The following is a 16267-nucleotide window of genomic DNA, read 5'->3' on the forward strand; positions in this document are numbered from 1 at the left end:
ATCTATCACTTTCCCATCGCAGACAGGTTGGTGGGCTCTGTCTTCTACCGCCTCCTTTCTGGTCTTGCAGCCTTTCCTCTTTCCATGCTTTGTCTCCCCCATGTCTCTGCATGACTCACATGGTCCACCATCAACCCCCTTCTTGTTAAACTACTTAAATCTAGGATCAATGCTCACTTCCACTCATTTGTCTCTCTTTTTACCACCTTGTGGAACTGTGGAATTTTCCACATCCTCTTCAATCTCATTTTACACTCCAGGTCTTCAAGACAGCTGTTCACCACCATCTCAGATCAACCCGAACACGAAACTATGACCTTTTCTACCCTCATTAACCCCACCTAACCTCCTCCTTCCAATTTTCCAGTTTTCCCTCCTTGGAGTTTCCTTATGTATCCATTTTGTCCACCCCATGCATGCAGGTTAAATTGAATCCTGTTTTTGTCTGCTATGTCTTGCTTCGTTCGCTTTTCTAGCTCTTCCACGAGCCTCGACTATTTATACAAAAAAAAAAAAAAACTGGCTCGTCTGACCACAGTGGCTTCCACTCGTTGAGGTTGCTACAGCCCCAATTTGCCAGACATGACATATTTGTGGCTACCTCCAGCACTTGGGTCCCAGCAGTGTCCACCTTGTAAGACAGCTCTGTAAATGCGATGCATCAGCGCATCCTTGGTAGGAGGGATTTCCCCCATCCCTTGTCCTCTCTTGGTGAACAGCTCATAACGTGCCTTGTTGATGTTCTATAAACTGCTTGTTCGGTCATGTAGTAAATTTGTGGAGTGTTCCAGGACTGCAATGTCTTCTACTGATATGTGCAATAACCACTCTGGTCAGTTCATCATAGGCATTCCACGTATTGCATGCTTTCTTTTTACCCCTGGACGCAAATGATGACCCAGTGTCGCAGACTGTATAGGCATGGATCTTGGGAAGGGCCTTCAACATCTCTGGACTCCGAAATGTGGCAATCTCACGGGCAGCGATGTACCTCAATTACCCCGTCAGGAACACCACCCACAGCTCCTTGAGATTAATTTGGGGGACGACAGCCACAGCGAGAACAACTCCAGTACCGATTGTATGCAGAGCTACTTTCTCAAAATCTTAGCTTTCAGCATGAGCTGTGTGTAAAAGCATTCAGGGATCCGGTTCTTAATGGCTGCAAGGGCAAAGCTGGCTTGTATCTTGTTGATGGCTACACAAAACATTGTGTCCATGTGTGGCAACTACCAGCTTGTCTGTTGCAATCTGCGCAGCACATCTTGCCAAAAAATTCGCTGACTTGTCTTTGACTCGAATAAACTGTTGTCAGTTTGGTGGAAGGCAATTTGACGCTTCAACTGTTATACTAGCTCTTTTTCCACAATTCCATATTGTCTGAAATTTCAGGCTGTTCTCTAAATTCTCCAAATAATAATTTACATAATCTGCTTAACAGAAACCTTCCTTCTTCAAGACGTCACCGATTCCTTATTGTCTCTTCCTGGTTACTCCCTCCTCTGGTATGATAGACCTGAGCCTAGTCATGGCAGCTGAGATGCTCTCTTTATCAAAACCTCCATTCCTCATTCTCCATGCACTGCTCTCACTCCACCACACCCCTACGAGTACCTCTAGATATGGCTTACCCTCCGCTCCCACTTCTTGTTTATATGTGTGTTGTACCGTCCTCCAAACAGTGATGACTCCATTTAGATCTCGCTCTCCGACAACATGGACCAACTTCCATCCACTCATCCCAACTCTCACTTCCTCATGTGGCGACTTCAACCGTCATCATGCCAGCTGGGTGTGGGTACCTCTCTCACCAGCCATGGCACCTCAGCAAAGGACTTCTGTGACTCATTGGGACCGACACAATCTGTCAACTTCCCGACCCAGGTCTAAGTCAACGGTACATCATCTCTTCCGGATTTGGTTAGGACCAACTTCCCTGCAAATGTCTGCTGTTCTTCCTCGGCTCCAATCGGTTAATCTGACCACATGCTTGTTAAAGTGGACATCTCTCTGGCCATTCTCTGAGATTCATCTCAGCGCCGACGAGTCCGGCATTTCACTCAAGCTGACTGGTAGGGTCTTCAAGCTGTCATTAAACTTCTAGACGGGTCTCCCATTTCTACTCTGACATCAACTCATCCTGGGAACTTTTTTCAAAGAAATTTGCTCCCTCTCTCTCATGCACAGATTTATCCCATCTCGTCTTCAGTTGTCATACCCTTGCACCCGTCCATGGTACACCGCAGCCTATGGTGAGGTAGTTGCCCTGAAACAACTTGTCTTCTCATGAAAGGTAAATCCAACGAAAGGCAATTTAGGTTCCTTCCACAAAACTCGAAACTCCACCCTCTGCCACTCCATATCTCAACCCTCAGATCGGCAGGCAGCAGCCTCTTCACTCTCTGCAGACCTGGATAAAATCACAAACTGGTCAAACACGTGGAACATGTCTTTCAATCCTGACAAATCTCACACTCACTATGTCTTTCCGAAATGACCGTCCAGAAAACCCTCCCATCTACAGTCTTTTCAGAAAGTATTCACACCCCTTGACCTTTTCACATTTTGTTGTGTTACAGCCTGAATTTAAAATGGATTAGATTGAGGTTTTTTTAGTTACTGATCTACACATCATACCACATAATGTCAAAAGTGGAATTTTTTTTTTTTTCTTTCTACAAAATAAAAAAAAATTAAGTACAGAAATATTTAATTTACATAAATATTTAGCTCCCTGGGTCAATACTTCATCGAAGCTCCTATGGCAGCGATTACATCTTTGAGTATTCTTGGGTATGCCTGTATCAGCTTTGCACATATGGATTTGAGAAGTTTCTCCCATTCTTCCCAGCAGATTTGCGCAAGCTCTTTCAAGTTGGATGGGGAGCGTCGGTGAACAGCATTATTCAATTATTCAAGTCTTTCCACAGATTCTCAATGGTATTCAAGTCTGGCCTTTGGCTGGACCACTCAAGGACTTTCACGTTCTTGTTCTGAAGCCATTCCAGTGTTGCTTTGGCTGTATGATTGGGGTCATTGTCCTGTTGGAATGCAAATTTTCGCCAGTCTAATGTCTTTTGCACTCTGAAACAGCTTCTCCTCAAGGATTTGCCTATATTTGCCTCCATTAATTGCTCCCTCTATCCCTACAAGTCTCCCAGTCCATGCTACCGAAAAGCATCCCCATAGCATGATGCTGCCACCACCATGCTTCACGGTACGGATTGTGTTAGATGGGTGATGAGCTGTGCTCGGTTTCCATCAGAGGTAGCGCTTTGCATTCAGGCTAAAGAGTTCAATTTTCATCTCATCAGACCACAGAATATTTTGCCTAATGCTCTGAGTCTTTCACATGCCTTCTTGCAAATTCCAAGCATGCTGTCATGTGCCTTTTTCTCAGGAGTGGCTTCCATCTGGTCACTCTCCCATAAAGCTTAGATTTGTGAAGTGTTGCAGAGGCTGTTGTTCTTTTGGCAGGTTCTGCCATCTCAGCCAAGGAACTCTGTAGTTCTGTCAGCGTGGTCATTGGGTTATTGGTCACCTCCCTGACCAAGGTCTTTCTAGCCTGGTTGCTCAGTTTGGTGGGACAACCAGCTCTAGCAAGAGCCTGGGTAGTTCCATATTCTTTCCTTTCCCGATGTTTGAGCTCAGTGTGCTCTTGGGAACTTTCAACACTAGAAATTGTTTTGTACCCTTGCCCAGTTGTTTGCCTCCTCACAATTCTATCTCGGCATTCTACGGACAGTTCCTTGGACTTTGTGGTGGAGTTTCTCCTCTGACATGAACTGTTGGCCACAGGTTAGGTTGGCCACAGGTGGACTCCAATAAAGTTGTAGAGACATCTCAGGGATGATCAAAGGAAATCCAATACAACTGAGCTAAGGGGTTGAATACATATTGATGCGAGACATTTCATCTTTTCATTTTTTTTTATTTTATAAAAGAATTTATTTTTAAATCCCACTGACATTATGGGGTATTATGTGTAGATCAGTGACAAAAAAAATATCTCAATTTAATCCATTTTTAATTCAGGCTGTACCCTGAATGTGGAAAACAAAATGTGGAACAACAAAATGTGGAAAAAAAAAAAGTCAAGGGTGTGAATACTTTCTGAAGGCACTGTACTTTCTCAACACTCCTCTCAACGAAGTTCTGACAATCAGGCTTTTGGGTCTAACTATCAGCCATGATCTTTCCTGGGGAAGCCCCATTTCCAAGCTGGCCTCCAAAGCCAGTCGCCGACTCGGCATCCTCCGGCGTGGGAAGTCCTTCCTTGACCCAACTGAGCTCCTAACCACTTACAAAGCTTTCATCCTCAGTTTGATGGAATACTGCTCTCCCCTCTGGGCTGGTGCTTCTACCTCAACCCTGTCTGTCTTTTGTTTGTTTGTCTGTCTCTGTGAGCAAAATATCTCAAAAAGTTGTGGACGGGTTCGGACGAAATTTGGCAGAAAGGTAGGGCATGTGACAAGGACGAAATGATTAGATTTTGGTGAAGATCCGGATTCGGATCCAGCTAGTATAATTTTAAGTCATTCTTCACCTTTGGGAGATAGGGCCAAAAACTAGACATAGCAGGATATCTCAAAAAGTTGTGGACGGATTTGGACGAAACTTGGTGGAGGGGTTAGGTGTGTGACAAGGACTAATCGATTCGATTTTGGTAAAGATCTGAATATGGATTCGGATACGAGAGTTATTTAATTTTTAAGTTTAAATAAGTAGGAGAAGAAAATGGGGGGTGGGGGAGTGGGGAGGGGAGGAGGAGAGAAAAGTAGTGGGAGGGAGGTGGAGAGAAAAATGGGGGCATGGTGAGAAAATAGGGGGGGGGAGGGGAGAGGGTGGAGATGAAGGTTTATGGCCTGTGCATTTTCTCAACCTGGTTAATCCAATATATAAAAAAATAAAAATTAAAAAAACAGTCCATGGATCAGAAGTGGGGGGTGGTGGGGGGCATTTTGATCTGATGGATAGACATTGAGGTTAAAGCATCCTCTCTGAGTCTGGGCGGTCGATGGTTTGAAACCCCGACTGAGTCATACCAAATGCTTTAAAAATGGTTTGTGCTGCTTCCTTGCTCGACGCTCAGCATTTAGAGGATAGAGCACATACAAATACTGCGGATTAGCATCCATGTGGTGAAGATGGCAAAGGAGGGGAGAATGGGGGGCATTGAGGAGAAGAGGAGAAGGGTAACAGCCTCCTGAGACCTTCAGGCTCTGTATATCAGCCAGTGTTTGTCGAGATTTGAAAACAAGTATAAAATTCCAACTGTATTCTTCGTTTGCAATTCGTTTTTCTCACATTCAGATAAAGCGGATTAATTTCCAATCTTCTTGTTGTCGGGAGATTTACGCAATCTTTAGTCAAACGCCCCGTGGGGAGCGCTTCACCTTAACCTCGTCTCGGCTAATTTTTGTGAATGTGTGATGCATTTTCTCCATTCAGCGACCGCCCATCGTGATCTTTTCCATCCTCACACAAGTGTTAATCCTTTCATCCCGAATTAAGGTCGCCATGGTAACAAACCACAAGCAATAATTGTTTATTATTAATGCAAGCATTTACTTGATGGCTACATCCTCCTGTGTATGATCTTCCTTCTTTAAAGGACAAAATTATTCTCACCCGAACGTGGGACCAGCAAGAGAACGTTTGGCCCAAGTCATTCACGGACTTCACGTTCGATGTAATTTGTTCATGGTGTTGGCGATAGCTCGCCTATTCTTCATGAAGGACGCCATGGGATCTAACATCCACAAACCAATATCAGCAGACAGGACGCCTAGTTTAACATCCATCCAAGGGATCACAACACATTGACGCTTCGCCATGCGTGCAAAACACCAGGATGACAGTTTATAGTTAGGTCAAGATTCAAACACAGGCTGTACAGTTCAGAGGCGAGCGTGTGCAGTTGAGCAAAGACAAAGAAGCCTTGCGGGCCCCATGTAGATGGACCAGTACACTCAACTTTATTGAAGGTGTACTCTATGATGCAACACGCTGCCTCCAAAGCAACAGGGCGACAACTTGTAGTAAGATCCAAATCTATTGGGAATCAAACCTAGACTGGAGAACTTAAAGGTCAGGTGTGTGTGCGTAAATGTGGGATTTGCAATTGCAAAACTCGTCTTATATTTACCACAAACAATATAATTAATTGTACAGTAACGGCTAGATGTTACAAGTTAAAAGAAACTAAAGAATTAATTACATGTAAAACCTCAAATATAGTTTACCTATTGACCTGTAGCAAATGTGCGATGCAATATGTTGGTGAAACAATGCAGAGATGTAATGTGAGAATGGATGCACATAGGAGCGGCATGAAAAACCCAGATAAAACGACTGGTTGTCCACTACTTACCCATCATTTTACTTCTGGATATTGTGAAAATGCGAGCTTCAGTGTTCAGGTTATAGAAAAGATAAGCGGAAATGGCCGTAAAAAGAATGGGATGGAAGATAAAACAATCACACAATTACGTAAGCGTAGAGAACTTTTCTGGATTAAAAAATTAAGAACTGCTTACCCTGTTGGATTAAATGAAAGAATTAATGACACATACACAGCAAAATGGACAAAACATAATCACTTCTGTTTTTAACACCTTACCACGAGACTCTCAGAGACACAGAGTACATAACTATGGACGTAAATGTCCAATTATAGACACACCCCCACAAATTGTAAATGAATGGTTAGATCTTAACAAATCCAATATCTGCACATTACTTAACAGCAGCAGAATTAAGATCAATACCTTAAAAAAAAAAAACTGAAAGAAGTTTGGCAAATCGTGAACAGATTAATGGAAGAGGACGATCAAGAGGAACTCCCAATCCAACACATGGAAGCAATTCTGGACATGATTGATCATAAAATGTACAAAGAGAAACCTAAAAAAGTGAATCGTAGAAAAGACAATGATATCATCAAAATTATGTTTGATAACAAAGGGGTGGAAATGATAAATATCGAGAAAATACTTCAACATAAGGAAGTGTGGAGTAAAACTTCCAGAAACAATACAACAGAGAGCGACCAAGAGTTGTGTACACTTTGGGAAATTCAATTCGGGGAAAGATCTTCAACTCCAAGGACACTGTACAATCTATAGATGTAGAGGAATGGTTAAATAACACACGTCATTGTAATTGTGAACATTCCGCATTCAAAGATCCACATCATAAACACGTCATCACAGGTGATCTCAGAATAGTGAAAGATAAAAGATTACGTGCATTACTTACAAAGGGACCAAATTATAGAGAAAATAAAAGAATAAACTGGAATAAAGCAATGGAACTTACAATGATGGGACTGGGCGAATGGATGAAAGAACAAATTGATAAACATAAAGTACCAAACACACAAATGGCTTTATGGTTGGAGGAGGTAGAGAAACATGTGAAAAGGAGAGTTGTTGATTTGAAAAGAAAAGTTCGAATCAATAATCCGAAGGCAATTTTAAACAATCCAGAGACACGTGATTGCTTAAGGCAGCTTCAAACACAATATGTTATTGTTCCAATTGACAAAGCAAATAATAATATTGCATTTGTATGTAAACCATTCTACATTCAAACACTTTTGGAATAATTGGGCTTAGACACGGGAATTTCAAAGACCTACAAAATAAGTAACGAGAACAAAACAGACTTGATACAACACCATACAAATCACTCAACGGTGAGAAGACTGCTAGTTCCGGATAAACACCATAAATTACCATTCATTTACTGGATCCCAAAAATGCACAAACACCCTTGTAAGATGAGGTTCATCATCGCAAGTAGAGAATGTAGTTTGAAACCTTTGTCGGGCAGTATTACAGCGGCAATGAAACTAATCTATAAATGCTTAAAAAACTACCATGACAAAGTGAAGTTTTATTCTGGTATTAAGAAATTCTGGATCATTGACAATTCCAAACCGGTAATCGACAGTGTCCACAACATTAATAACAAGGGTAAAGCAAAATGTCTTTCAACCGTTGATTTTTCCACATTGTACACAAACATTCCACATGACAAGCTGGTAACCGCATTGGACAGAGCAATAGATAAAGCATTTGCAGGAGGTAATAGAGTATACATTAATGTATATCAAAACAGAGCACACTGGTCTGCAAAGGATAATCAATATTCATGTAGTTTTTCAAAAAGTAAACTCAAAGAAAGTATTCGATTTCTGCTAAACAACAGTTTCTTTACATTTGGCAACAAGATACTCCAGCAAACAGTGGGCATACCCATGGGTTCAGATCCGGCCCCTTTCTTTGCAAATTTGTTTCTGCACATGTACGAGTTTGATTGGGTCCAGAACATGTGCAGGAATAAATTAACAACTGCACGAAGATGCGGAAACATCTTCAGATTCATTGATGATTTGTTGGCAATTAATGATGGATTTATATTTGAGCAGCTTCATGATGATATATATCCAAAAGAACTTGAATTAAAAAAGGAAAACCAAACTTCCACTTCAGTTTCCTTTTTAGAATTACAAATTGATATCCATAATAATAAATTTCACACCAAATTATTTGATAAACGAGATGCATTTCCATTCCACATTGTCCGAATGCCTTTCTTAGACAGCAACATTCCCAAAAAGCTATTTTATGGTACGGTTGCAGGTGAAACAAGTCAAGTGAATCCACTTGGATTCCGCCCAGGTTGGCACATGGAAATTATGATGTAGCATAATTATCATCTCGGGTCAAGATTTGAAATTATGCCATGGTTTTTGTAAAATTGCTACTAGTATTCACATTATGTACTTTCACCAAAACATACATCATCATAGAAACATACATAGAATTTGGGTCCTCTGGGTCATTTGGGTCCTCTGGGTCATTTGGGTCCTCTGGGTCATTTGGGTCCTCTGGGTCATTTGGGTCCTCTGGGTCATTTGGGTCCTCTGGGTCATTTGGGTCCTCTGGGTCATTTGGGTCCTCTGGGTCATTTGGGTCCTCTGGGTCATTTGGGTCCTTTGGGTCCTCTGGGTCATTTGGGTCCTCTGGGTCATTTGGGTCCTCTGGGTCCTCTGGGTCCTCTGGGTCCTCTGGGTCATTTGGGTCCTCTGGGTCATTTGGGTCCTCTGGGTCCTCTGGGTCCTCTGGGTCATTTGGGTCCTCTGGGTCCTCTGGGTCCTCTGGGTCATTTGGGTCCTTTGGGTCCTCTGGGTCATTTGGGTCCTCTGGGTCATTTGGGTCCTCTGGGTCATTTGGGTCCTCTGGGTCATTTGGGTCCTCTGGGTCATTTGGGTCCTTTGGGTCCTCTGGGTCATTTGGGTCCTCTGGGTCATTTGGGTCCTCTGGGTCATTTGGGTCCTCTGGGTCATTTGGGTCCTCTGGGTCATTTGGGTCCTCTGGGTCATTTGGGTCCTCTGGGTCATTTGGGTCCTCTGGGTCATTTGGGTCCTCTGGGTCATTTGGGTCCTCTGGGTCATTTGGGTCCTCTGGGTCATTTGGGTCCTCTGGGTCATTTGGGTCCTCTGGGTCATTTGGGTCCTCTGGGTCATTTGGGTCCTCTGGGTCATTTGGGTCCTCTGGGTCATTTGGGTCCTCTGGGTCCTCTGGGTCCTCTGGGTCCTCTGGGTCCTCTGGGTCCTCTGGGTCATTTGGGTCCTCTGGGTCATTTGGGTCCTCTGGGTCCTCTGGGTCCTCTGGGTCATTTGGGTCCTCTGGGTCCTTTGGGTCCTCTGGGTCATTTGGGTCCTCTGGGTCATTTGGGTCCTCTGGGTCATTTGGGTCCTCTGGGTCATTTGGGTCCTCTGGGTCATTTGGGTCCTCTGGGTCATTTGGGTCCTCTGGGTCATTTGGGTCCTCTGGGTCATTTGGGTCCTCTGGGTCATTTGGGTCCTCTGGGTCATTTGGGTCCTCTGGGTCATTTGGGTCCTCTGGGTCATTTGGGTCCTCTGGGTCATTTGGGTCCTCTGGGTCATTTGGGTCCTCTGGGTCATTTGGGTCCTCTGGGTCATTTGGGTCCTCTGGGTCATTTGGGTCCTCTGGGTCATTTGGGTCCTCTGGGTCATTTGGGTCCTCTGGGTCATTTGGGTCCTCTGGGTCATTTGGGTCCTCTGGGTCATTTGGGTCCTCTGGGTCATTTGGGTCCTCTGGGTCATTTGGGTCCTCTGGGTCATTTGGGTCCTCTGGGTCATTTGGGTCCTCTGGGTCATTTGGGTCCTCTGGGTCATTTGGGTCCTCTGGGTCATTTGGGTCCTCTGGGTCATTTGGGTCCTCTGGGTCATTTGGGTCCTCTGGGTCATTTGGGTCCTCTGGGTCATTTGGGTCCTCTGGGTCATTTGGGTCCTCTGGGTCATTTGGGTCCTCTGGGTCATTTGGGTCCTCTGGGTCATTTGGGTCATTTGGGTCCTCTGGGTCATTTGGGTCCTCTGGGTCATTTGGGTCCTCTGGGTCATTTGGGTCCTCTGGGTCATTTGGGTCCTCTGGGTCCTCTGGGTCCTCTGGGTCATTTGGGTCCTCTGGGTCATTTGGGTCCTCTGGGTCATTTGGGTCCTCTGGGTCATTTGGGTCCTCTGGGTCATTTGGGTCCTCTGGGTCATTTGGGTCCTCTGGGTCATTTGGGTCCTCTGGGTCATTTGGGTCCTCTGGGTCATTTGGGTCCTCTGGGTCATTTTGGTCCTCTGGGTCATTTGGGTCCTCTGGGTCATTTGGGTCCTCTGGGTCATTTGGGTCCTCTGGGTCATTTGGGTCCTATATTCCTATCCTATAACATATATATCTCCTATAACCTATCCTATAAATATAGATTTGATGACGTCATGTTTACACATCTGAGCGACAGAAATGAGCGACAGAAATGAGCGACAGAAATGGGTGACAGAAACTAGCTTCACTTTTGAGCGCCCGAAATTCCCAGGCAAACGCTATAACGCACCAGGTTTACAACCTGTGCGTTAATAATTAGGACTGTAAGGGCAACCACACACAGCTCTGAACTGGTCAATAAATTACAACAACTAGTCAGACGTATGTTAGCACAGGGAGCTACAGTTGGGAGATTAAAACAAGTTTTCTTTAAAATCACAAAACGACACCAAATCGAATTAGTGAAATACAATACGAATAGTAAAAATATTATTCATGATATCTTTATGTAAATACAGTACAATATAATAATTAAATACACTACAAATCAATGTTGCTAAGAATCAGTGGTTGCTAGGATACAGCAGCATGCCAAAAACCATTATAAATGACAGTTTGAACATTCTAAGTGTACAATATAATATTATATGTACTGTATATTACAGTACAGTACTGTATTACAGTACTGTATATTACAGTACAATATAATACAAGTACAGTACAATATAATATTATTCATGAGATCTTTATGTAAATACAGTACAATATAATAATTAAATATACTACAAATCAATGTTGCTAGGAATCAGTGGTTGCTAGGATATGGCAGCATGCCAAAAACCGTTATAAATGACAGTTTGAACATTCGAAATAGAGCTTCATTGAGAGGTAGGTGGTGTGGTCATGTTGTTTGGTCGATTGATGTGTTTAAGGGTAAGATGTGAATGATTTAATTATATTATCATATTATCGAGTGTGTAAGGAAAGTTATAAATATACACAAAGAATTAAGTTAAGCACCCCCCCCGTTTTTTTACAACCTCGCACATTACAAGTTTGTTGTCGTCAAAACAGTGTAATATACCCATGATATTGCTATATTTTCTGGAGAAGTGATATTATGGTCACATAAAAACATAACAATCATGCCGTTTTCAATATTTTATTCTGAATAATTTAAGGTGAAATTTTTTGGGAATTTTAGGCATATTTTCACCTCAATTTAAGTATGGAGCTATAGGTCCATCACGGACAGTGTGGATGACGTTTATGTTTTCTAACGTACAGTCATTGTTCTGAGAAGACCTCTAGCGATCTTTGCGTCAATAACGTGTGTAGGACCCACGTGATCGGATCACTGACTCAACCAATCACTTTTTTTCACTTTGATCACTCAATTTCATCAATGGATAATTGCTAATGTCATACCAATCATTATTTGATCTCACATACCTTAGAATATATGCCAATGTATACATATACACAAAGAATATATATTAGGGGGTGCTTACCTTAATTCGTTGTGTAGGGGTGCTTAACTTAATTCTTTGTGTATATATGATAACACATTAAATCCTATTGCGAGTAAAGTTGGGATAAGTGATGTTGCATTGATGGGTTGACTGACTGCCTGGACACAACTGAGGTTGTGGATCCACTGATTTACCATCAATTGATGTGGATCCATGATCGAGGTTGTGGATCCGCCGTTTGGAGAGGTCCTGGGCTGAAAGGATTGAAACCTCGAGGAAGAACGGTGCCCGGCTGATGAATCATGCAGTCGGGAAACTAGTCAGTTGCTTACGGGTTAAAGTTCTTGCTTTAGGTGGAGAAACTATGTTTGAGGTTTACAATTTAAATAAAGTTGAATATGGGATGTTGTAAAATTAACATCATCTACAACAATCCTTTAAATTATTTAAGTTTAGGAACAACCGATACTGTACAATTATGTGTGTGTGTGTGTGTGTGTGTGTGTGTGTGTGTGTGTGTGTGTGTGTGTGTGTGTGTGTGTGTGTGTGTGTGTGTGTGTGTGTGTGTGTGTGTGTGTGTGTGTGTGTGTGAGAAAGATAGAATTGTAAGGAACAGAAATGAAAAAACGAGATGTGTGTGTGTGTCTGTGTCTGTGTCTGCCATCCTATCGTCAGCAGATAGATCTTGGATCTGACTCGTTTACAAAAGTGTTCTTAAATTCTCCATTTCAGACAGGCAAGTAGCATGATAAAATGCTGACAATTTAAATGCAGTTTAAAGGTCAGATAAGCCTACAAGCTTTGGAATCGGGGATGGGGTTAAGCAAGTTCCTTCCCTGTCATTTTTGAAGAGAAGGTAGGGGTGGGAGGGGGTTGATGTGCTAAAATGTGAGACACGCAAGTTGATATTTTTATCCCGAAGTAAGCCAATATTGTTATTAAGGATGTCCACTCTCCACAAGATTGAAAATAGCTGGTGAACTGGGGAATTTGATTCATCAACAAGTTTAGGATAAGCTACATGTTCGCGTACTACAAACACGTTGCGATTGAGGATGAGGAGGACAAATTCCTGGCCAAACAGACATTCCTCTTCTTTGTGATCTTTACAAAGTGATCAAAGAGCATGGCAATTTTGGTGAAGATATCTTCGATAGTTCTGAAACTATTTCACCTACTTGAAAATGCCTAAAAAAAAAGATACAATTTTCTGGTATTGTGGTGCTCCTACCTCTGGAGCCAAGATTTCCAAAAGCGAGTCGGGTTTCAGCAAACATTAAGGTTTCTGACCTACCATTGTCCTTGTAATTCATGTGAAAGTACTATCGCGCGAAGCCCTCGGTTAATACCGTGGGCTCGCGGATGGCCAAGACGATCAATGATGGATTCGACTCTACTAGCACGGGAGGAAGAAGGAAGAGGAAGAAGCGGCGAGCTCTTAACTGGCACGATCTCACCGGCAGCTCCGATCCTGCAGGAAATGAACTCACGGGAATCCAGGTTAAAATGTACAAAAATAACCGATTTATTAGGCAGAACCCAATAAAAGGAGACGCGACGGTAAAAACTAATTCTAAATTGAGATCCCGCACACCTCACTTCAATAACAGCACAGGGGAATGAATTAAATAAAGAAACCATTGTGTGCGCGTTGGTGGGTGCGAGCTTATCTGTCTGGCAGTGTAGCGTTGTCAGGAATCGTCCAGGCTCCGATGTTGGCACGAAGCAGGCCTCCGTCCGCCTTGTTCACGCTCCGCTAGGCCCTGAGCCACCCGCTCAGCGGCACGCCTCGCTCGCCCGCTCATCGGTCGCATGCGAGGTCCCGTTTGCTCGTAGCCCCAAGCCTCACTCCAAGCACCAAGCCTCGCTCCAAGCACCAAGCCTCGCTCCAAGCACCAAGCACCAAGAGCACCAAGAAGAACCCAGGGAAGACGCCGACCCAGAATGCCCGCGAGCGAGTCGTTTTGTCTCTTGCGGTGTGACGTCCGCTCTCCTGCTTTACCAAACCGTCCCTCGCTTCTTCGTGGTCTTTTCCCGCCTTGTTCAGTCACCGGCCCTTCCCCTCCAATCAGCGACCTGCTTCTAAATCGTGGTTTTGCGCCTTCCGCACTGACTGGCCGAGGTGTCCACGGTCGGTGGCCAATCAGTGTGCCGCTTCCTTCCATCTTCCTTTCGCCAATCAGTGGCCAGCTGGTGATGTAGCTGGCCGCGGCCCCATCGGCGGTGCCCCGATCTGGCTTCCTGCCTGTTCTTCCTGCAAGTCTTATTGTGGCGGAGGGGAATTATTTAATGTGTGCACTAATGGATTTTTCTAATGTATACGAGTGAGCTGCCATAAGGGACACTGGGTTGCTCACAGAGGGAACAACACACGAGGGAATTTTACCCATAAATCCCTGTACTAATTAGCATGCCCCGCCCCCTCATGGCGGGGACACAGATACAACTTATTCCGACATACAGATAAACAGAAATTACAGGTAGATTCCCCATCACGACAGTCGAGCACCTACCTATGCAGATCTACCTGGCTCGAGATATTCCTCTACCCCTAATTCATAACAGGACAAACGTTTTGGCCATATAAGTCCATACTTTCCCCTGGATTTCTGGGCCTCGACTTGTACTCAGAATCGACTAATCTATGGTTTACGACATCGAAATGCACAAATGTATTTTTTTTTTCTGCAAAGTGTGATATTTTCTGAAACAAATTCCATAATTGTTAATATCAAAGACACGACAGCAAATTTTTATTTAATGTTGATTGTATTCCTAGAAAATGCGACTTTAAGCAAAATGACGTGAAGCAGATGAGATATTCCCAAGGGCACACTCATGGACAGACGAACATACGAGACTCGACACAAAACTGTTAGACGAGACAAACACAGCTATTGAGGTTGGGGGAAGTACCGTCACGTCCGGGGCACTCTGGCTACCTGCAACGACGTCCTTTTATTAAATGAAAGACCAAATAATGCATTTGATATCATCAGAAGAAACCTGAATAAACAGAACAAAGATTGAGTCATCAGGAGGAACTTGGATAGGATTCGGGATTCAGCTGCTGCTCAACTACGCTCAAACCCATCCAGGTGCAGCCAAGTGAGCGTTAAAGAAAAAAAGCATTTTTGGTAACAATTCACTTCTCCCTAGACAGACAAATAAAGAGTGAAACTAGAACGGCACCCGGTAGAGCGCATACCTCCACCAGGCTGAACAGCTTATAATGTTTTGTATCCCAATGATAAGCCTGACCTGAACCACAATATAATCTGGCTTGTTCTTGTCACCTAACCAACTCATCCACCCAGTTTAGTCAGAACTCGTCCATAACTTTTTTAAATATCATGTTATTCATCGCTTTTCACCCAATCTCTCAATGGCGAAGAATCACTTATAAATTAAATAATTATCGTATCCAAATCCATATTCAGATCTTCACCAAAATCGAAACAATTAGTCCTCGTCACACACCCAACCTCTCCACCAAGTTTCGTCCTTGGAACACGTCCATAACTTAAGATATCCTGCTATGTATCGTTTTTGGCCCAATCTCCCAATGGTGAAGAATCACTTAATAAATTCTAGTAGCCAGATCCGAATCCGGATCTTCACCAAAATCTAATCATTTCGGCCTTGTCACATCCACTACCTCTCTGCCAAATTTTGTCCGAATCTGTCCACAACATTTTGAGACATGTTGTTAACAGACAGACAAACAGGGGTGAAAGCATAACCTCCATCCACCATCGGTGGCAGAGGTAATAAAGAGTAGTAGAGGGATAGAAGAGAGGGAAATGAACAAAAAGAAAAGAAAAAAAGTAAGAATTAGAATGAATTAAGAGAAATGTGAAAAAGTAGAAAAGTGTGAAAGAAAAAAAAATCAAAGATGTCGTGAAGGACCCGGATAAATAGATTCCAGCAGTTGCTCTCTAAGGCTCAAAAACACAGCAACAGGTATAATCTACCAGAGATCCATCAGCTGGGAAGCACAGGATCACGAAATGATACATATCAAATGAAAAACCAAATACAGCACTGCACTGGAGTCATCAGTTCCGGAACCAAAAAGCGCCATATCAAAAAGGAGAAAAACCCAATACAATAACATGGGGATGCATATCCGTTAGCAGAGTACCAGAAACCACATATTAGGATCAATCG

At 43.3% G+C, this 16267-nt stretch overlaps 1 protein-coding gene across 2 annotated transcripts in view; it reads right to left on the reverse strand.

Moving 5' to 3' along the window:
• The window catches only part of LOC137438701 (phosphatidate phosphatase LPIN2), a 112298-nt gene that overhangs the window by 87114 nt on the left and 8917 nt on the right, over positions 1-16267 (reverse strand). The gene's annotated exons all lie outside the window — the stretch shown is intronic.

This window comes from Myxine glutinosa, chromosome 13 (genome assembly GCF_964187855.1).
Source record: "Myxine glutinosa chromosome 13, kmMyxGlut1.1, whole genome shotgun sequence".
Lineage (NCBI taxonomy): Eukaryota > Metazoa > Chordata > Myxini > Myxiniformes > Myxinidae > Myxine > Myxine glutinosa.